The 22,375-nt window shown below is 35.6% G+C and overlaps 1 long non-coding RNA gene and 1 pseudogene across 2 annotated transcripts in view; one reads left to right on the top strand and one right to left on the bottom strand.

Moving 5' to 3' along the window:
- LOC118625108 overlaps positions 1 to 22,375 on the top strand; it is a 53,732-nt gene that overhangs the window by 15,379 nt on the left and 15,978 nt on the right. The window contains exons 3-4 of one of the 2 annotated variants that reach the window (XR_004958617.1): positions 7,745 to 7,788; positions 16,535 to 16,630. This is a non-coding gene — a long non-coding RNA (uncharacterized LOC118625108). The remainder of the gene's footprint in view (positions 1 to 7,744; positions 7,789 to 16,534; positions 16,631 to 22,375) is intronic. The other variant, XR_004958618.1, reaches the window with a different exon arrangement.
- LOC118625106 lies at positions 10,244 to 11,119 on the bottom strand (annotated as a pseudogene).

The raw sequence follows: 22,375 nt of genomic DNA, 5'->3' as shown, positions 1-22,375 counted from the left end.
CTACTCTAGGTATTTCATATGAATGAAATCATGCAGTATTTATTTTTTTGTGACTGGCTTACTTCACATAACATATCAAGGTTCATCCATGTTGTTGCAAAATAATCTTTATCAAATTTAAGTATTTTCCTTATATTTCAACTTAGATTTTTATTAACAGTGGCTACTGAGATTTTATCAAATGCCTTTAAAAATTTTTTTTTAATAATTTCTTAGTTTTTCATTTCAAAATATTTTTTAAAATAATTTCTTAGTTTTTCATTTCTTTCTTTTGATTATATAGTTTTTCTTCTGGTGATCAAATTGTTTTAATAGATTCCTTGATACAATATCATCCTTGTAGTCTTCCAATTAAAACTTACTTGATAATAGAGTAAGTCTTTTGAAAAATTTCTCTATTGTGTTTTATAATAGTTTTACTTAAAATTTATCGTGGTAATCATTTTGCAATATATCAAATCATCATGTTGTGTACCTAATATTAACGTAATAATATATATCAATTATAGCTCAGTAAAACTGGAAGAGAAATAAAAGATACTATGATGGGAAATCTGGAGAAATACTGTAGGGATTAATCATTTTTAGAGAAAATTCATCACCATTTTTATTTTCAACATTTTATTTTTTAAAAGTCAAAAATTTTTAAATTAAAAAAAAAAATTGTAATAGAACAATCTCTTTAAAGAGGATTATTTTACCAGAAACTTAAGGAAAAAGAAAAGCTGCTTAGATTTCTTTGGGATCATACACAGAGCTTCAAAAGATCATATATACTATTCCATAAGCAATATACATATATTTCCCAGTCTATATTTAAATAATTTGAAGTAAAGATAGATTAGTTAGGTTATAACATTTTCTAATTTAATTACAATGACAATTTTTGGATGTTTTCTGAGAGATGTCAAAACTCCATTAATGTAAGAGGGAAAAATACCAATATTTTCTTACAGTAATTTTCCCATATCTATAAATCTATACTTATTGTTGCCTTATAAAATTCAAGATGGCCTTTAGGTATAATAGTGAATGTATTTGATGTCATGCCAATGCAAATGACAGGCATGGGGAAGTAATGAGATGGGAGGAAGCATCTTGACTACCCCATGGTGTGCTTACTGGAGCTGCTGTAATTGGACAGCATCATGGTAAATATGGGCTTCCTAGGAATGTGAGCCTAGATCAGTTAGTTGGCTGATCTGCACTTGGAATCTGAAACTTTTTTGGATTGAGAAACCAAGGTAAGATTTGCAAACTGTTATATATTCTTTTTTTAAGATACCTAGTTCTTTCCACTGTATACAGGGATGCAAACAAGTTAAGTCATATTTATATATACCTTGTTCATCTGTCAAAATAAGCACAAATCCAATTGATCACAAAGATATATCAGTTTTATCTTCCAAATATCCATTCAGAGTGACAACCTCATACTCCTAATCTTCCTGCTTCTAATCTCATCTTTTTTCCATTAATGCTTTATGCTAATACTATAGTGATTATTTCTAAAAATAGTTGGACTACTTGTAAATTTGAATTTTTTCAGTCACACACTATTTAGTACAGGATACATTTGTAAATCTTTAGCAGGGCACACAAGGTGCTTCAGAATCTGCCCTCTAGTTACCTTCAGATCCTCATCTCCTCTTCCCACTTTCTGTCTCCTCACATCATGTGTCCACAATAAACAGATTATTTTATATAGTTTTTTTTTCCCTGTCCTCACCCAAGAACATTTTTCCATTATTTGTTCAGATAGAGTGGGAGGGAGAGAGAGGAAGAGAGAGAGAGAGAGAGAAACATCGACGTGAAAGGAACACATCAAGTGGCTGCCACCTACACGACCAACCAGGGCCGGGGACAAACTGCAACTAAGGTACGTGCCCTCAGCGGGAACTGAACCCGGGTCTCTCTGGACCGCAGGCCGATGCTCTAACCACTGAGCAAAACCGGCCAGGGCTATTTTATATAGTTTTAAAGCATTTACATATAGTAAATTCACTTTTTTTTGGTGTAGATTTCTATAAATTTTGACAAATGTACTTGGTTATTTAACTGCAGCAATAATAGAGATACAGAAAAGTTTCACCACCACTACAAATTACCTCATGCTGTCCCTTCATAGTCAACCACTATCCCTATCCCTACCCTACCCTCTGGTGAACTCTGATTTGTGTTTTGTCCCTACAACTTCACCTTTTCCAAAATGTCATGTAAATAGATTCATACAGTATATTGCCTTTCGAGTCTGGTTTCTTTCACTTAGCATAATATATTTAAAATCCACTAATATTGTTGTGTATATCACTAGTTCTGAACCATTTACATTTACTCTAAGCAGGGCAGTCCCTGTCTGTAACCTCTCAGATCTTCGCAACAGCATTCTTTGTTCCTGGAATGCCTTATTAGCCTATTGAATATCCTTGTTTTTGAAAATTCAACTCATCTTTAACTTCTTTATCAACACAACATGGCCATTCTAGGCAGAGTTAGGCATTGTCTTTTCTCTTATATATATATTTTTTTATCCTCACCCAAGGACATTTTTCCATTTTTTGTTCAGATAGAGTGGGAGGGAGGGAGAGAGAGAGAGAGAGAGAGAAACATTGACGTGAAAGGGACATATCGAGTGGTTGCCACCTGCACGACCCATCCAGGGCTGGGGACAAACTGCAACTGAGGTACGCGCCCTTAGCGGGAACCGGACCCGGGTCTCTCTGGACTGCAGGTCAACGCTCTAACCACTGAGCCAAACTGGCCAGTGCGGCATTGTCTTTTCTATATTACTTACTACAACACATTGCAATAAGCGAACTATGGCCTATAGGCTGCATCCAACAGGCCAAATCCTGCAACCCCTGCCTTCTTGTATTTCAACACCTGGAACTAAGAATGGCAGAATGGCTTTACAAATTTATATATGATGGAGAGAGACAGAGAGAGAGAGACGGAAAGACACAGAATATGTGACGGAAACCATGTGTAGCTCACAAAGCCTAAATTATTTATAAATTGCTCTTTAAAAAAAATCTGTCATCTCCTAATCTGTTTGGCTATGAAAGCTTTGCATCCCCAGCATCCAGCTACATCAATTAAAAGTTCAGTTAGAAACCAAGTTAGTTTTTTCAACACAGATGTTGTTGTTGTTATTGTTGTTGTTTTAGGGGAAGGGTGAGAGGAGCAGAGAGGGAAATTTTTATTAACCAGAGACTAGGAACTAGCAATCCTAATGGCCTATAAGACCTTTGGAGGCTTTGTGGCTGCCAGAAACAAAAAAGAATGGTGCTTATTTAATTCCTACCTTCTAATCTCATGTGAGTGCTTTCAAATGGCAAAACCTAACCAGAACCAATTTGGCAATGAACTTTGGAAAATGTTGTTTTCAATGTATTAGTCCCAGTGGTTCAAGGAGAACAAAACAGTGTGAATGTATAGATGACTATAAATGAAAAATATCTAGCACACTGGCATGATGTCCTGCACACTGTAGGTTCTTAGAAAAGGTTTATTGAATTAACATTTTGAGCCATTAATGTGTTACGCACTTAATAGAATGCCTAGCTTAATAAAACCATTTCTTGCCTTCAAGTAGTTTATGATCTACTACTTGTAAACCAATCTAATGAGAGAGACTGAAGTGCAAACAAACTATGCTTCAAGGCATAAAGTAATAGATGGTGAATAAAGATTACATGAAAAGTGCTGAAAGAAGGCGGAGAAAATAATAAATTCAGCTTGGAGGATAGAGAGGGGATGGCTTTTTGGAGGTATGTACTTAGGCACTGAAAAGGCTTTTGAAACTAAGAGGATTGGAGGAAATTTCACTTCAAGGAAAATGGGGCAGTGTCACCAAGATGTAAAAGCAAATGGAATTTTAAGGAGTTAACACAGTGTAGCCGTAACTCAATGAATTTTTATGTGATGGTACTTAAGTTAAAAAAAAATATGATAAATCTTATTATTTTATAAAGCACATTTATTTACTTAAGTTCTTTTTTTATATATACTTCAACTATGAACTTCAATAGAACCCAAGACCAAAATTCTATGATTAGAATCTGAGAACAACTTTATTGCATGTTCTAAAATACAAGTACTTAAATTGGCCCTTGGAAAGATTATGTACCTTAGCATTAACTTTATACTCAACACCATTTGTTAAAAGAGTAATATTTCTTGTCCCTTAACCCCATATTGACCTCACCCCACATGCCACATTATGTTCCAAATCCAGGCCTGGGACATGCATGCACAATGCTCTATTCTTAATAGAGTCGGTGGGAATTATGTGGTGGCTATGTACTTCAGATCAAACTTGACTTGAAGCTTCCACTAATTTCTCTATCAAGTTTCACATGCTGTATATACCAATCACATCAATCACATTTTGCATAGAGGGAGAACATATAAACATGGCCTCTTACTAAACTTTATTTTAATTTTCATTTAAGCAGAAGGAATTAGATTAGAATGAAGATTTAAAATGATGTTCTTATTTTTAAATTAACTGATGTACATAAGTCTGCCACAATTAGCACCCAAAATTCAGTGTGACCTTTATGGCAGCTGGTGATATTCTAATATTTCTGAGTAGTACATAAAAGGTGAAAGGGCATATCTCCTTTCAATGTGCATATGTAACTGCAATAAGTATTAATAGGAGTACATACTTGTGGGTAATCCTGGAATGTATATCTATATTTATAATTAGGAATAGTTATGTGAATTTGATATAAATATCTGTCATCAGTGGTGTTTAATTATCAATTTCCCTTATATATTTTGTAAGCACCATGAGCTTATGGTAGCTTATTAGGTTTTTATAACAGGTAATGAAAGAATGTTTAGAATTTTAAAAAATTTTTCATGTGCAACAGTATTTGTACAGGAACCATAAATTGAAATGTGAGGATTTTTTTATTTGTTATATTTTGCCAAGTTATAGCAAATGATCAGACAAGGTCTTGTATTATTTGAAAATGTAATTTTGTGTATGAAATTCAATTCTTAAATGCCTGTTTTTGTAGCCCTAGAAAAAATGTCAAGAGCAGAGAGGGTGGTGGTTTTATTATACTCTGCTGCTCTCTGAACAGACTTCCCTTATTTTCTGATTTCCCTTAACTTTCCCTTTCTTTGTTTGGCCTTTTGATTATCCTCATTCCCTGCCATTTGCTTTAGTTATGTGCGAAATGAGTGGAGAAAAGTGAAAAGAAACACAAAAAGCATGTTTTTGTGAAGGATTTTGGGTGGTTTTTACTTTCTCCTTTATGTTTTTTTGTATTATTTGAAATTATAAGCATTAGAAAATTTTTTTAAAAAAAGGTTATTCTGATCACAAAAAAACTAGCATTAACATTCTAGAAATTTTAAGAACTTGATTGGTAGGATTGTTGACTAATGTACAGGCTTTAGAGAGAAGCCTAGTGTCCCTGTGATTATATTAATTTTCAAATGAATTGGTTTGACTTATTCATGATGTTGCTCTTTCTAGAACATGTTTATGAACTAATTCTCTAAATTTTAGGAAGCTGTTTACATTTTATATTTCAAACAAAATGATAATTCTTTTTTTTTTTTTTTACTAGATTGTCACTGTAAAGACAGGAACCATACCTGTTTCCTTCTTTAGATGGAATATGGCCATATTTTCTATTACTTTTCTGTTCAGTAGATATTTCTTTAATTATTTAACATATAGTACGTTTACAAATTAGTTTAAGAGATGCTCCAACAGAAAAATTGGCAGAGTAGCCCTGGCCGGTTTGGCTCAGCGGTTAGAGTGTCGGCCTGCGGTCCAGAGATACCCAGGTTCGGTTCCCGCTAAGGGCACGTACCTCGGTTGCAGTTTGTCCCCGGCCCTGGTCGGTCGTGCGGGTGGCAGCCACTCGATGTGTTCCTTTCACGTGGATGTTTCTCTCTCTCTCTCTCTCTGTTCCTCTCTCTCCCTCCCACTCTACCTGAACAAAAAATGGAAAAATGTCCTCGGGTGAGGATAAAAAAAAAAAAAAATCAAAAAAAGAAAAATTGGCAGAGTACATGACATACGTTTTTGTGTAAGTACAATGTAATGCAGTACTTTTTTTTTTTAATCCTCACCCGAGGACATTTTTGCATTCATCTTCAGATAGAGCTGGAGGGAGAGAGGGAGGAAGAAAGAGAGAGAAACATCGACATGAGAGAGACACATGGAGTGGTTGCCACCCACACAACCCCAGCTGGGGCCGGGAACAAACTGTAACCGAGGTATGTACCCTTAGCAGGAACCAAACCCAGGCCTCTCTGGTCCATGGGCCGATACTCTAACTGCTGAGTCAAACTGGCCAGGGCTGTACTGCAGTACATTATTTCACAAAGAAGCACAATGGCCAATAATCATGAAAGATGTATTACTTCAGTAAGAAGCAAACAATGCAAATGGAAACAACTGATATATTTTTTTCGGTGATTCAAAGCATGCTTCTGCTCACCATTGGCATGTGAACAGAGAAAAATGTGCATTTTTATTCTCTTTTGATACAGTGAAATTACTTAATTCATTCTGGAAACCAATTTGGAAATATGTCTCAAATGTAATATATATGGAACATTTGATCCCATAATTCTATCTCTAAGAATTTATCTTCAGGTGATAATCAAGTGTGGTAAGATTTCTATGTAAGGATGTTTGTAGCAGCATTGATTGTTATGTAGAAGAATTAAAACTCTAAATACCCATCAATAGAGATTTGTTAAATAAACTATGCTTCTTTATATAATGAAAGTATATTCAGCCATGTAAATGATGATCTATATTTGTTGATCTGTAAAAATATTAATAATATATCGTTGGGTGAAAGAACAGTTTATAATAAAGTATATGTAATATGATTCTGCATGACAAGTTCAGCAAACTTTTGCTGTAAAAGGCCAGGTAGTAAATTTTTAAGTTCGCTAGTCATATGGTCTCTGTCATACTACTCATCTCTCTGTTTTAGTGCAAAAGTAGCTATAGACAATGTATAAACAAGGGAGTACGACTGTGTTCCAGTAAATCTTTATTTTCAGAAATAGGCTTCCGAGTTAGCTTGCTGACCCCTCCTATACATGTAAAAGTGGGAGTTAGGGGGAGAGAAAGACTATACATTTCTAAAAGAATGTTCACCTAAACATTAATAGTATGGCTCTCTGGGGATATTCTAGATGATTTTTACTTGCTACTTAATTTTTCTGTATTGTTTGATTTTTTTATAGGCATTAATATTCTTTGTTATTTTGTAAATGGAATTTGTTTACCCTTCAGGAAAACAGGTTTATAGGGTAATATACCTGAGAGTTCTATTTCTATCATCTTTCATGTTACATATGCATATATTAAATACAGTAATATTTAGATATATTTTACCATGTTATCTGGTGGAAAATCATTTCATGCCTGCATTATTGTAATTGATTCTTTAACAATATTCTTCTTCCTGGTTTTTATAGTCCTTCCTTTTACACACAATTGCCAACTTTACCTACATATATTTTTAAATCTAGAATTCCATTATCTAGGTCTTCCAGAATCTATCAGAAGTAATCCAGTTTTGTAATAAAAATACACATACATGTGCGCACACACACACACACACACACAAGTGACTTGGCCCTCTTATTTGTGATACTGCTAGCTTTCTGGTTTCCCTTTCCACCCCCTTAATATGGAACCCCAAGGTCCTTATCCTCTTTTCTCACAACATTGTTTCCTTTGGCATTCTCATAGGTTCAGATATCACCTCCATCTGAGGACTCATCTTGGACATTCGTGTAAGTAGGTGACTGGTAGCCAATTGTGTCTTGGAAATTTATTTAAACCCACACCTACTTTAATAACCAGTTACCCATAATTACTTTCACTTCCTCATATAGGTTTTAGCTTTCCATCAAATTCCTCTTATAGTTTTGCCAAGTTTAGATTTACTGACTCAGATTTAACATCTGGCTCACCACAATATACCTAGATTGTGAACCTAGATTTTCAATGTCAGCCTCAGATGAGGCATTTTGGTGCCTTCTGTAAGTATTCAGAGACAGAGAAGAGTAGAAGCAGAGAAACGAATTACTCTTACCTTCAGTTTTTGCGGCAAGTTATGTTGGTGGCTCTGACTAGCTACACTGTAGGAAATAAAAAGAAGTAGCTGGATGCTGGGATTTTAATAACACTAACAGCATTTCGTGATGAAGCAGATTTGGAGAGGAGAAGAAGAGGGTCCCCCAAAGATAACTCACAGTTTCTTGGTGTGTACAAATGGGAAATAGTGGCTGTCATAATCTGTTGGGAAAGAGGAGAAGTGAAGGGTTAGAAGTTTGAGGATTCTACCAGGCCAGGGAAGAGGGGTATTTTTGGCAGAAGAAACAATTTTAGCAAAGGCTTGAAGGTGTGGAAATAATCAGTGTTTTCTGGAAATTGCAAGTAACCGAGTGTTCAGTAGTGTGAGGTATGAAGTAGGAGAGGCCAGTATAGAGAAGTAAGTCTGGGAAAGCAAGCTAAAGCCTGATTGTGAAGGGTCTTGAGTCCCATGCTAATTAGCTTTTGCCTTACCCTTATAAATCAGCTGTCCCTCAATGTTTAGATTCATAAACTGCTAAAAATTCATATCCAATTTATGACACCAACATAGAATTGCCTGCTTTTATTTTGCTAAGTATTAAAGCAATAATAAAATAGAATTTATTTTTCAACTGATAATGGTGACAGAATAAATCCTAGAGTCAATATTAGAAATTATTGTAATAACTATAGAACTTTATTTTTTAACTAATGAAGAATTGCTGGAAATGACTAAACACCAAACTTCTGCTTGAAAAAAGGAACTCAGAGGCGAGTTACTTAACTTCAACACCTTAGAAAAACAGCCACAAATCACCAGTCAAGTGGTGAGCTTGAGCAATGAAGAATAATAGTAACAGCATTGCTGAGCCTTACCATATGATAACATTCTTAAAAGAGTTTGGCAAATGACTGGACTTCCGGCATCATAAAAGGAACAATGATCTATGCTTAGTAAATAGGACAAATGTTGTAACTGCTTTTTTTTTTTTTTTTTAATTTTCTGAAGATGTGCTAGGAAGGGATTCACGTTCATATGGCACTATTGGATTATAAAATTTATAATTTTAAATGCCCATTTCAAAAGATGGACCTTAAGTATGAATCACTGTTAAGGAATTTTCTTACTATCATATTTACACACATTTCAAAATATCCATCAATACTATCCTCACGGACAGTCATGGTGAATACAAAGATAATGGTCTGAATTATCCAAATATTCTCTTCCTCTTTTGCAACATTAACTGTTATTTTTCCTTTATGTTCCATTGTTTATAGTTTTCTGTTAAGAAAATTTTGAAAACTGAACACTAGGTATTTTCTCATATTTCAGGAGTAGTACTAGAATTGACATAACTCTAAATTACATTATAAAGGAAGCTAAAGAACATATAAATCATGCCAAAAATACTTAGGATTGGAAGGACTGGATGCCTAAGGGAATTGGTAATTTGATCCAAAGCCTGTCACCTGTTAAAATTTATCCTGGGTCAGTAGTGACTGAAAATCATCACGACCTGACAGGTGCTCAGGATTGCATGTAAAATGAAGTGGCAGACTCAGTATAGTTCCTATTTGACACGTGTATGCACTACTGAAACCACTGCAACATTAATTGATAACTATGCTGGCAATCTTGATTGCGGTGCCAAGGACTAACTGGCCTGAACTCTCTTCACCCCTACTAATGTGCTCTTTTAAATAGGCTCAAGTGTGCTTGTGTAGTAGAAAAGTGTGGTTGGGTCTGCTCCTTTGACTAGATTAATTTACTCCTAAAATTGGCCATCTGTGTTTCTTCACAGTAGATTCTTTTATTTTTATTTTTTTAAAAGCTTCCCCTCCCCTACCCCATGAAATGTTTTTCTCTCTTTTGAAAAAATATCAAATAATATAAAGCATTAAATTGCTGCTACTTATCATCCACAGGGATAAGTAGTACACCCATCCCCCTAATTTATTCTCTCCTTGGAATTTAATTTAGAAGGATCATTGTGCTTTTTTATTATTGTAAGTTGTTTATTATAAGATAACTTACAAATATCTTGCTATCTTTTGTGACTTAAACAATGGACCAATAATTTTCTCTGACTAGGATAGCAGTAAGCTAAAAACAAAATCAGCTGGCTGAATTTTCCTTCTTTACCTCTTGAGGATGAAACTTGATTTTCATTAATCTAGAGCTGCAGCACCAGAGATGGTTTCAATCAACTCCTTTGTGATGACAGCTTGGCGGGTGCAGTTGAAAGTCAAAGTCAATTTGTCAGTCATTTCAGAAACATTCTTGCTCTCATTGTTCATGGCCGTCATCCTGGCACTTTGCTGGCACGTAATGGATTCCTTCAGAGAATAGTAGATGATGTTGGCAAGACTATATTCCTGGTAAGACTACAGCATGTCAGCATCAATATCATCATAGATACTCATGTTCTCAGCTCTTACAATGATATTAAGGGAAAAGATGGGATTTTTTAATTCTGTCTTGTAGAAGATGACAGACGTGAATCAATTAAAGACAATAGACCTTCATCAAATTTATATCCAGAATTTAATAATTCCAGGGCAATGACTAATGCATCTCCAAAAGTAGGGGGTTTTCTTCCCACTTCTTTGAATGTCACCAGAAATTGGTCAGAATGAGTCCTATGAAGTATACCCCTAATTTTATCACCAATTCTAACAATCTTAACTTCTTTTCCTGCTGCTGTGAACATAGCCACCTCACTTTTCATCTGTTTAGCAACTGAGGAATGGGCAGCACAGAGGACACACTGATAAGGAGGTATTTCTTCTTGTCTTCAGGTGCCTTAACATCAGTCTTTTAATGCAGAGCCAATACATTGTTCCATATATTGGTTTCATCTTCCTCTGAACTTGGGCATATTTTGCTGCTGCTGCCATCTTTATAGACTTGCTAATTTTCTGGATGTTTTTTATTTACTTCATTTGCTTGGTAATGTTTTTCAAAGTTGCCATATTTTAAACTTGGATCCATTGTAGCTGCACAGCCCAGGTCAAAACCCCAATGATACCTACCCAAAAAAACATGGCGGTACTGACCCTGCTGTAATAGCATCAGGGAAATTTATATAAGGAAAAATATATATATATATGTACACACACACACACACACAAATATATATGTATATATATGTATATATGTACACACACACACATACACACACACACACACAAATTAACAATTATGAAAACTACTTTAGAAGCCATAGTCAATAAAATTATGGTCAGGATTTTTAAAAATTAAAAGCAAAAATACTTAAATATATCTCTGAGATATTTTTCTCAGTCTTTAGGATTTATCTAGTAAAGCTCTAATTATTCATTCAATTATTCACTCAATAAAAATCTCTGTCTACTACATGTTAAACATACCATAACCTCTCTTTTGAGAAACCCACAAATTAATGTGTAAGAATTTACATCATAATCACTCATAATTAAATGCTACTGAAACAATTGTTTTTCAATGTAGTTAATATTTGTCATTCAAAAAATTATTGCTTTATATATTAGAGTATTGGAAATAAAAGAAGTCCACTCAACCTTCCCTGGTTGGTAGTGGATGAAAGAAGGAAGGGTTGGTCCTCACTGGTATCATATAGTGAGGAGAACAACTTATTTTTTCCTCACTAAAGGGTAATGATGGTATGCAGATCTCTATCATGAATTTTGCCTCCACCATGCCAGCAACAAGATTTTAGTCAGGTGGAACAAAGAAGCAGACTTTTAATACGATGATAATTTTTTGCTGTTTAGGTGATCACTTAGGTGATCTTTGATTAGTGCTTATGTAGTCTCCTAAATTTAACTAGCAAATTATTCTCCTCTACAATTCCTTCCAGAATGCAAAGGTAAGGCTGAAAAGAATGGATCTTAAATGCATCTGTTTTTAGGCAAAAATAATGATGGTATGAAATATAAATTGGTTTTCCAATAGAGGCAGTAAATTTAACTGTTTTTCCAGAATTTTGCCTCAAGGTTAACAATGTACCTTTGCAGACAGGCTGACCAGAGTTATAGATATACCTTGTGACCATGGGACAAATATTTGAAGAATAAATTCATGAATTCATTAGCAATACACATTTATAAACTGCATAGTTAATAGACTTGACAGTAAAAGATTGGGCATTGATTATAAATGAATTGTTCAGTTTGCTGATTTTGTACAATGATTCCAGGCAGTCCCCAAATATGCTTTGTACTTATGCCTTCATTTCTTTGCTTGTGGTCTCTTATTCCATGGAATCTGTTCCCTTTCTTTCTCCCTTCTCTACACTCCCATCCACAACTCTCTCCTAACCAAGGAAACTTCTAACTTATCTTTCTAGGTTTAAGGTACCTATAGATTCTTTTTCTAGTCATCTCAATATCTCTTCCCAGCTATATTCATTTTCCATTAAAGATAGTATTAATTTTTCTTTCTACACACTTAGCAGTTCTGTTGTAGCTTGTTGTATTTAATTTGTGGGTTTCTCGAAAGAGAGGTTATGGTGTGTTTAACATGTAGTAGACACTTAGAGATATTTATTGAGTGAATAATTGAATGAATAATTAGAGCTTTATTCTTTTCATTTTGTCGTAAATAAATGCTTTGTCTCATAATTAGATTAACTCTAAAAACTGAGAAAAATATCTCAGAGATATATTTAAGTATTTTTGCTTTTAATTTTTAAAAATCCTGACCATAATTTTATTGACTATGGCTTCTAAAGTAGTTTTCATAATTGTTCATTTGTGTGTGTGTGTATTTTTTTTCATATATATATATATATATATATATATATTGTGTGGGACATTCCACAAGTTTTATGCTTTGCCCCATGGAAAAGAGGGATGAGATGGTTAGAGGAGTGTAAATGGCACAAGCCTAGCAGTTTTAAACATATTCAGAAGTAGGGATAATATTCTAGTGAATCCCAGTGATCCATCACCCAGCTTTAACAATATCAACTCATGGTCATTCTTGTTTTGTCTTTTCCCCCACTCGTTGTTCCAGATTATTTTTTTCCAGATTATTTTCTTAAAGGGAGGTTTATTGATACCTTGTTTATATAAAATATAATGTACCCTTTTTAAGTATAAAGTTTGAAGAGTTGGGACAAACTTACACAGTTGTTCGTGTGTCCAAGATACAGAATATTTCCATTACTACAACAATTTTCCTCATGCCACTTTGTAGTTAGTCTGTTTACCCACCCCATTTCCTAAGAACTACTGATTTGTTTCTGTTCCTGGAGTTTTACCTTTGTCTAGAATGTCGTATAAGTGGATTCAAACAGAATGGGGCCTTTTGTGTCTTGCTTTTTCTGTTTAACACCAATCTTTTGAAAATCATCCATGTTGTTGCTCTTATTGGTAATTGTTCAGTTGGTTCTCTGTTTTATGGATGTGACATAATTTGCTAATCCAGTCAACAGGTGATGGTCATTTGGGTTGTTTCCTGTTTGGATCTCCTATGAGTAAAACAACTCCGGACATTCACATGTATGCGTTTTTATGGATATATGTATTCATTTCTCTTGGGTAAATACCTAGGTGTGGAATTCCTAGGTCATATGATGAGTATGTTTACTTTTATATAAAATGACCAAACTATTTTTCAAAATGTTCATACCATTTCAGTGAAAAATTCAATGCACTTCAGTGAAAATTTTTAAACTAAGAAAATTCCAAATTTTTGAGTTTCAAATTTCTGTTACTAATAAATTGTTGATCTAAAGTTCTTGGCTATTTTTATTACTCGAAGCAACAAGACTCACTGAGGCAACTATCAAGACATCTTGTTACTTACTGCTGGCAAGATCCTGGCTCGAGTTCTCTTCGACAGACTGCAATGCAGTCCTGCCAATTATGTGCTCCCAAAATCACCATATGGCTGTGGGCCATGCTCAGTACAGCTGACTTGATCTTTGCAGCGTGTTTGGATTTAGGAAAGTCAGGGTTTAAATGAGCCTGGATCTTATAAGATTTCAAATTCCAGCAGATTCATTTTTCTGATTAAATGAAACTGCTACTGAGTACAAAAGCCTTACATGTAGAGTGAAAATGGGTTTTTATTAAACAGGTTTTTCATAATTAAAAAAGTATCATTGCTATTAATTATTTTAGAAAGAAATATAAACAGTGGCATCCTAGTATATTATCCTTTGATCTGGTGAAATAATTTGATTAAGTCAAGAGTTCCAGATTCTTGACAGTATTTTTCTTCTTCTTTTTTTTTAAGAAATCAGAGTTTTAAAAGATCCTGGATTTAAGACTATGACATATTTTCTAGTTCATTATAAAATTAAAGGCATTTTATTTTAGTTCTTGCTTTGGTATGGTATAGAATAGATTCAGATATACTATTATTATCAACATTTCATTTTCAACTACCATGGAGTGCCACAGACAGTGAGACCCTATATTAGATTCTCTATCTAGTGTACCCTTTAAGAATAACAGAGTAGCATGGCCAGTGTGGCTCAGTGGATTGAGCATCGTCTCATGGACTGAGAAGTACCGGTTCCATTCCTGGTCAGGGCACATGCCTGGGTTGCAGGCTCGATTGGGGGGGGGGGGGGGCGGATTACAGGAGGCAGCCAATCAATGTATCTCACTCAAATCAATGTTTCTATCTCTCCCTTCCTCTCTCTCTAAAAACAAAAAATCAATAAAAATATATTTTAAAAAAGAATAACAAGTTACATTAAAACTGCTGGAATAGCTTCCGTGAAGACCAAGTATATAGACTGCTTTAGCAAGATGCAGGTATTATCTAATCTGCTATGTGACTACACAGAAATTATTCTATGCTAGTAAACAAATTTTGGCAAATTATAAAAGAAAACAGTTATAATAACTGTCTTTGAAATTTATAACACCACACAACAGATATATTGTCAACCAAGATTTGAGGTCTCATTGATTTTCAGAGAAGGCCAAATATTTGCTTGGTAATGATGCTATTGATGACTCCTTGAATTGGGAGAAAGTTCCAGTGAGACCTGAAATGACTGAACCTCCTAGAGATGAGACGTCTGTGAAGTCTACCTACAGAGTAATCAGACTTAATTTCCTTCAGCTTTCTAAGGGTTGATCTGCTTCTTTGCCATAGCCACCCAAACTGGTAGATGGGCACAGTTCCATAGTCATATTTATTTGCACCAAATGCTGTAGTCATTCAGAACACACCTACAATGTCCAAGATTTTTAGACACCGCCATAATCTGCATCAGAGAGTGATTATAAATCTTAATTTAGAGCTCTAAGTAGGTCTGAGGCCAGGGCCAGAAACTTGTGAAAGAAATGATATGCAGAACTTGTAAGGGATGTCCCTTTGCTTGAACCTGAATTTTCAAAGTATTGAGACTTTGCAGAGGGGAAAGGCAGAGATAAATCAGGCCCTAAATATAGTGGGTGGGACACTGTTAGAGAACGGACTTCAAAGCCAAGGTGGAAGGAGTACATGCAGCTAGTGATGTGGGAGTACAGAATAGTTTCAAAGGCCTAAGGAAACCACAGTGCAGCTATGATAACTTTGCCAGAGATAAGGCTCAGCTGAGATCCATGTTGCTCTTCAGCCTGAGGGTCAAGCTCCAGTGTCTGATGATTCTCTTTCTTCCTTGAAATCCACGGTGTAATTCCACATTAGTGGGATTGGGTTGTAATAGTCACAAACTGGGATTGAAGAGATGTAATTTTCTTTATTGTCTTTAACTGATCTCACCTTGCTTTTAAACTTCCACAGCTCAACAATGGAAAATGCTTGAGCTTGTCAATCATTTACCTGTTTATTTCCCTGTTAAAAATGTAGGTTTTTTTGCCTTGGCCGGGTTTGCTCAACGGTTAGAGCGTCGGCCCTCGGACCAGAGAGTCCCAGGTTTGGTTCCCGCTAAGGGCACGTACCTCGGTTGCAGTTTGTCCCCACCTCGGTTGGGGTCATTTGGGTGGCAGCCAGTTGATGTGTCTCTCTCACATCAATGTTTCTCTCTCTCTTTCTCCCTCCCACTCTATCTGAAGATAAATGCAAAAATATCCTCAGATGAGGATTAAATAAATAAATAGATAGATAGATAAATGGAGGGTTTATTAGACAAGTACTAAGTACTTTCACTTATACGAGGTATCTGAAGTAATCAAACTCATAGAAAGTGAAATGATGTTGGCCAGGGGCTGCAGGTGGTAGTGGTTGAGTTGCTCAATGGGTACGGAGTTTCCATTTTACAAGATGAAAAAGTTCTAAATATATGTTGCACAGCAATGTGAATGTGTTAAAATTACTGAAATGTACACTTAAGAATGGGTAAGATAGTATCTTTTATTTTTTTAACCAAAATGTAAAAGAATAAAAATAAATTGGACATCATAAAATATTTAGGTTTGGGGGGAACTATTACCCTTTTTCAGCATTTCTCACTACAGAAAGGTTCTCCACCTATCACCATTCTGTTTTTCTAGGTCAATCTGGAGTAAGAAGGCTCACCTAGCTTCTTGGCATTGCAGAAGGTTTTCTGGTCCTCCCTCACAGGCTTCTTGTCCACGTGGTTTGTTTTGGTAGGTCTCAGGGCATTATTCTGTCCTCTTGATGCATCTGCTGGAACTTAGTGGGCTCCTAGCAAATGAGTGTCCGTACTAGTAGCCACTGGTGTATTGCTGGTCATCTGGTTTTTGAGGCATTGTGCTGGCACCTGCTACTGATGAATGCACTATTGCCTCCAGTTATGAGGTCCCTGGACTTTGTCATCCTTATCTGAATCCAGCAGCCAATCCAGCAACCCATTTAACAAGCTGTCCCCTTTGGTTACCTGGTGGCTTTTGGATGCTTTCTCAGAAACTCTGGAGAGTTCAGGATTCATTGTGGATATCCTTAGTCTAGGCACCTTCTCAGTCATTGCTACTCAGCTACTCTGGCAACATGTTAGATGTAGGACTATGACAAGCAGAATAATTCTTTTAACGATTTCTGATTATTCATGCTACAAAAGAAACAGAACACAATCCTACTATTCTTTCATTCTCTGAGATTTGTCTGGATTTTTCTACTCTACTTAACTCTCTCAGCCAAGTTTTGACTCAAAAAAAAGGAGCAAAGATACTTGGATGATATCTCTCACTTTCTCATTCCCTTTCTCCTTCTTTAGTCCAGAAAAAAAAATGTATAGCATATGCCAATTTCCTAGATAGTGCTTTCTCGACTTTCCTAGTGGCAATAAGCCTCAGCCTCATGTTTTACTGTTAATTACCAAAAGTCTGCTGGGAAAGGAAGGCGAAGAATTAACAATAAAGGAAAAAATGGATGGCAAATATTTTTACAATATCCCCACTTCATCTGGGCTTCTTTGTAAATTCCTCTATCTTGCTGCTTCTTCATGTCTTGTTCACTCTATTCCTATGTGCTTCTAATACATTCTTTTACCAATATTTCTATTTCTTCAATAGTACATAAGAATGAAGTTTCAAGTCAAACTGCCTCAGTTCAAAACCTAATCTTGGTACTCAGAACTGAATTAAGTTTTTATTATTATTATTATTGATTTTTAGAGAGAGAGAGAGAGATATTGGTTGCCTCCCGCAGATTCCCTGGCTGGGGATTGAACTGACAACTTGGCTATGTGTCCTGACTGTGAATTGAACCTGCCATCTTTTGATGTACAGGACATCACTCCAACCAACTGAACCACACCAGCCAGGGCCCTGAATGAAGTTTTTAGCTCTCTGTGTTTCAGTTTCTTCACCTATAAAATACAGATTAATAATAGCCCTAATTCCAGCCACTCGATGTGTCCCTTCACGTCGATGTTTTTCTCTCTCTCTCTCTCCCTTCCTCTCTCTCCCTCCCACTCTGTACAAAAAATGGAAAAATATCCTCGGGTGAGGATAAAAAATAAAAATAATAGCCCTAATTCTGCAGATGAGATAACCATATAAAGTACTTTGAACAGTGCCTGGAATATAGTTAAGTGTTTAATTAATAGTGGCTATTAATATGCATACCACATCACTTCTTCTCTAGACTAGTAAAATAGATTTCTAATCAAATTTCTTATCCCTCTTTCAACTCCTAGGCTCCTTCCTTTACACTATTATATGGAATTCAGAGGATCTGAGAATTGGATGGGGAAAAAATTACATCTTTCTTTTACCTCATATTTAATTAAAATTTATCATTTTTTTCTTTTTTTCTTTTTTTATTAATAAATTTTTGTTACAGATGTTTCTCCTTTTTCCCCAACTGATTACCCCCTCCCTGTCCCTCCCTGCCCTTTACCCAGTTTGTTGTCCATGTCCACTGTTCACACATAAATGCATATAAGTTCTATGGTTTATCTCTCCCCCACCACCCCCTCTTCTGGGGACTGTCAGTCTGTACCCCACTTCCACATCTCTGGGACTAACCCTTTCCTCAGACTATTATGTTCATTATGTTCCATATATAAGTGAGATCATATGAAACTTGTCTTTCTCTGTTTGGCTTGTTTCACTTAGGATGATACTTTCCAGGTCCCTCCATGTAGTCTCAAAGGATAAGAGATCTTTCTTTCTTACAGCTGCGTAGTACTCCATTGTGTATATGTACCACTGCTTTTTTATCCATTCGTCTACTGATGGACACTTGGGCTGTTTCCAGATCTTAGCTGTTGTAAATAGTGCTGCTATAAACATGGGGGTACATATCTTCTTTCTGATTGGTGTTTCAGGCTTCTTAGGGTATATTCCTAGAAGTGGAATCACTGGGTCAAATGGAAGTTCAATTTTTAATTTTTTGCGGTAACTCCATATTGTTTTCCATAGTGGCTGCACCAGTCTGCATTCCCACTAGCAATGCACTAGAGTCCCCTTCTCTCCACACCCTCGCCAACACTTGTTGTTTGATGATTTGTTGATGGTGGCCATTCTGACAGGTGTCAGGTGATACCTCATTGTTGTTTTAATTTGCATCTCTCTGATGATTAGTGATGATGAGCATTTCTTCATATGTGTCTTAGCCATTTGTATGTCCTGTTTGGAGAGGTGTCTATTTAGTTCCTCTGCCCATTTTTTAATTGGGTTCTTTGTCTTCCTTTTGTGGAGTTGTTTGAGCACTCTATATGTATTGGAAATTAACCCCTTATCTGATATATCATTGGCAATTATGCTATCCCATACAGTGGGTAGCCTTTCCATTTGATGATTATATCTTTCGCTGTGCAGAAGCTTTTGAGTTTGATGTAGTCCCATGTGTTCATTTTCTCCTTTGTTTCTATTGCCTTAGGTGATGTATCAGTGAAAATTCTGCTGCGTATGAGGTCTGAAATTTTGTTGCCTACAGTTTCTTCTAGGATTTTTATGGATTCATGAGTCACATTTAAGTCTTTTATCCATTTTGAGTTTATTCTTGTGTAGGGTGTAAGTTGATGGTCTAGTTTCATTTTTCTGCAAGTAGCTGTCCAATTTTCCCAGCACCATTTATTAAAGAGGCTGTCCTTACTCCCTTTGCCACCTTTGTCAAATATTAATTGAGCATACTGCCTTGGGTCCATTTCTGGGTTCTCTGTTCTGTTCCACTGGTCTATATGCCTGTTCTTGTGCCAGTACCAGCCTGTTTTGATTACAGTGGGTTTGTAGTATAACCTGAAATCTGGTAATGTGATCCCTCCAACTTTGTTCTTCGTTTTCAAGGTTGCTGTGGCTATTCAAGGCCTTTTTTGGTTCCATGTCAACTTTTGAAGTAATTATTCTAATTCTGTGAAGTATGCCGTTGGTATTTTGATGGGGATTGCGTTGAATCTGTACATCGCTTTGGGTAATATGGACATTTTAATGATGTTAATTCTCCCAATCCATGAACAGGGTATGTGCTTCCACTTTTTTATATCTTCCTCTATTGCTTTTTTCAATGACATGTAGTTTTCTGCGAATAGGTCCTTTATTTTTTTGGTTAAGTTTATTCCTAGGTATCTTAATTTTTTTGCCGCAATGGTAAATGGGATTGTTTTCTTAGTTTCTCTTTCTGTGAGTTCATCATTGGTGTATAAGAATGCCATTGTTTTCTTGACATTAATTTTGTATCCTGCTACTTTGCCAAATTCATTTATTAAGTCTAGTAAACTTTTGATGGAGTCTTTGGGGTTTTCTATGTATAGTATCATATCATCTGCAAATAATGACAATTTCACTTCCTCCTTTCCAATTTGGATTCCTTTTATTTTTTTCTTCCTGTCTGATTGCTGTGGCTAAGACTTCCAGTACTATGTTAAATAAGAGTGGCGAAAGTGGGCATCCTTGCCTTGTTCCTGTTCTTAAGGCAAATGGTTTTAGTTTCTGCCCATTGAGTATGATGTTGGCTGTAGGTCTTTCATATATGGCCTTTATTATGTCTAGATATGATCCCTCTATTCCCACACTGCTGAGCGTTTTTATCAGAAATGGATGCTGGATTTTGTCGAAGGCTTTTTCGGCATCTATTGATATGATAATGTGGTTTTTATTCTTTATTTTATTTATGTGGTGTATCACATTTATTGATTTGCGAATATTGTACCAGCCTTGCATCCCTGGGATGAATCCCACTTGGTAATGGTGGATAATTTTTTTGGTGTATTGCTGGATCCAATTTGCTAGTATTTTGTTCAGGATTTTGCCATCTGTGTTCATCAGGGATATTGGCCTGTAGTTTTCTTTCTTTGTTGTGTCTTTTTCTGGTTTTGGAATTAGAATTATGCTGGCTTCATAAAATGAGTTTGGAAGTCTTCCTTCTTCTTGAACTTTTGAAATAGTTTGAGGAGAATGTGTGTTAGTTCTTCTTTGAATGTTCGGTAAAACTCCCCTGTGAAGCCATCTAAGCCTGGGCTTTAGTTTGTTGGGAGAGTCTTGATTACATCTTCAATTTCTTCTGTTGTTATTGGTCTGTTCAAGTTTTCTATCTCTTCCTGATTCAGTTTTGGAAGACTATGTTTTTCTAGAAATTTGTCCATTTCGCTTAGATTGCCGAATTTGTTGCCTTATAATTGTTCATAGTAGTTGTTCACGATCTTTTGTATTTCTGTGGTGTCAGTTGTTACCTCTCCTCTTTCATTTCTGATTTTGTGTATTTGGGTTCTCTCTCTGTTTCTTGGTGAGTCTAGCTAAGGGTCCATCAATCTTGTTTATCTTTTTGAAAAACCAGCTCTTTGTTTCATTGATCCTTTGAATTGTTTTTTAGGTCTCTATGTCATTTATTTCTGCTCTGATCTTTACTATTTCCTTCCTGCTACTTGCTCTGGGGTTTTCTTTTTGTTTGCTCTCTAGTTCTTTAAGTTCTGAGGTTAGACAGTCAATTAGAAATCTTTCTTGTTTTTTGAGGTAGGCCTATAGTGCTGTGAACTTCCCTCTCAGAACTGCTTTCACTGCATCCCATAGATTTTGTGTTGTGTCTTCATTTTCATTGATTTCCAGGAAGTTTTTTATTTCTTCCTTGATCTCCTCGGTGACCTATTCATTGTTTAATAACATGCTATTTAGCTTCCATGTGTTCAAATGTCTTTGTATGTTCTTCTTGCAATTGATTTCTAGTTTCATGCCATTGTGATCTGAGAAGATGCTTGATATGATTTCAGTCTTCTTGAACTTGTATAGACTTAGTTTGTGCCCTAATATGTTGTCTGTCTTTGAGAATGTCCCATGTGCACTTGAGAAGAATGTGAATTCTGTAGTTTTGGGGTGTAATTCTCTGTAGATATCTATTAAATCCATTTGGTCTAGTGCTTTATTTAGAATCTCTGTTTCCTTGCTAATTTTTTGTCTAGAGGATCTATCCAGTGATGTCAGCGGGGTGTTGAAGTCACCTGCTCTGATTATATTTCTATCAATTTCTCCTTTGAAGTCCTCCAGATGATTTTTAATATATTTTGGTGCTCCTATATTGGAGGCATATGTGTTTATCAAGGTTATATCTTACTGTTGGATATATCCTTTCAATATTATGTAGTGGCCTTCTTTGTCTCTAGTTATGGCCTTCATTTTGAAATCTATTTTATCAGATATGAGTATTGCAACCCGTTTTTTTTTCCTTTGCATTTGCTTGGAAGATTTTTTTCCATTCCTTCACTTTCAATCTATGTGAGTCTTTAGTTGTGAGGTGGGTCTCTTGTAAACAACATATAGATGAGTCATGCTTTCTTATCCAATCAGCTATTCTGTGTCTTTTTATGGGAGCATTCAGTCCATTTACATGTAAGGTGATTATTGATATGTACTTATTTATTGCCATTTTTGTTTAGTGTGGTTCCATTTTTCTTCCTATTTCTCCTGCTAATTACAGCAGTCCTTTTAACATTTCTT

This window comes from Molossus molossus, unplaced genomic scaffold, assembly GCF_014108415.1.
Source record: "Molossus molossus isolate mMolMol1 unplaced genomic scaffold, mMolMol1.p scaffold_m16_p_11, whole genome shotgun sequence".
Lineage (NCBI taxonomy): Eukaryota > Metazoa > Chordata > Mammalia > Chiroptera > Molossidae > Molossus > Molossus molossus.
This window is presented reverse-complemented; position numbering and strand designations above follow the sequence as displayed.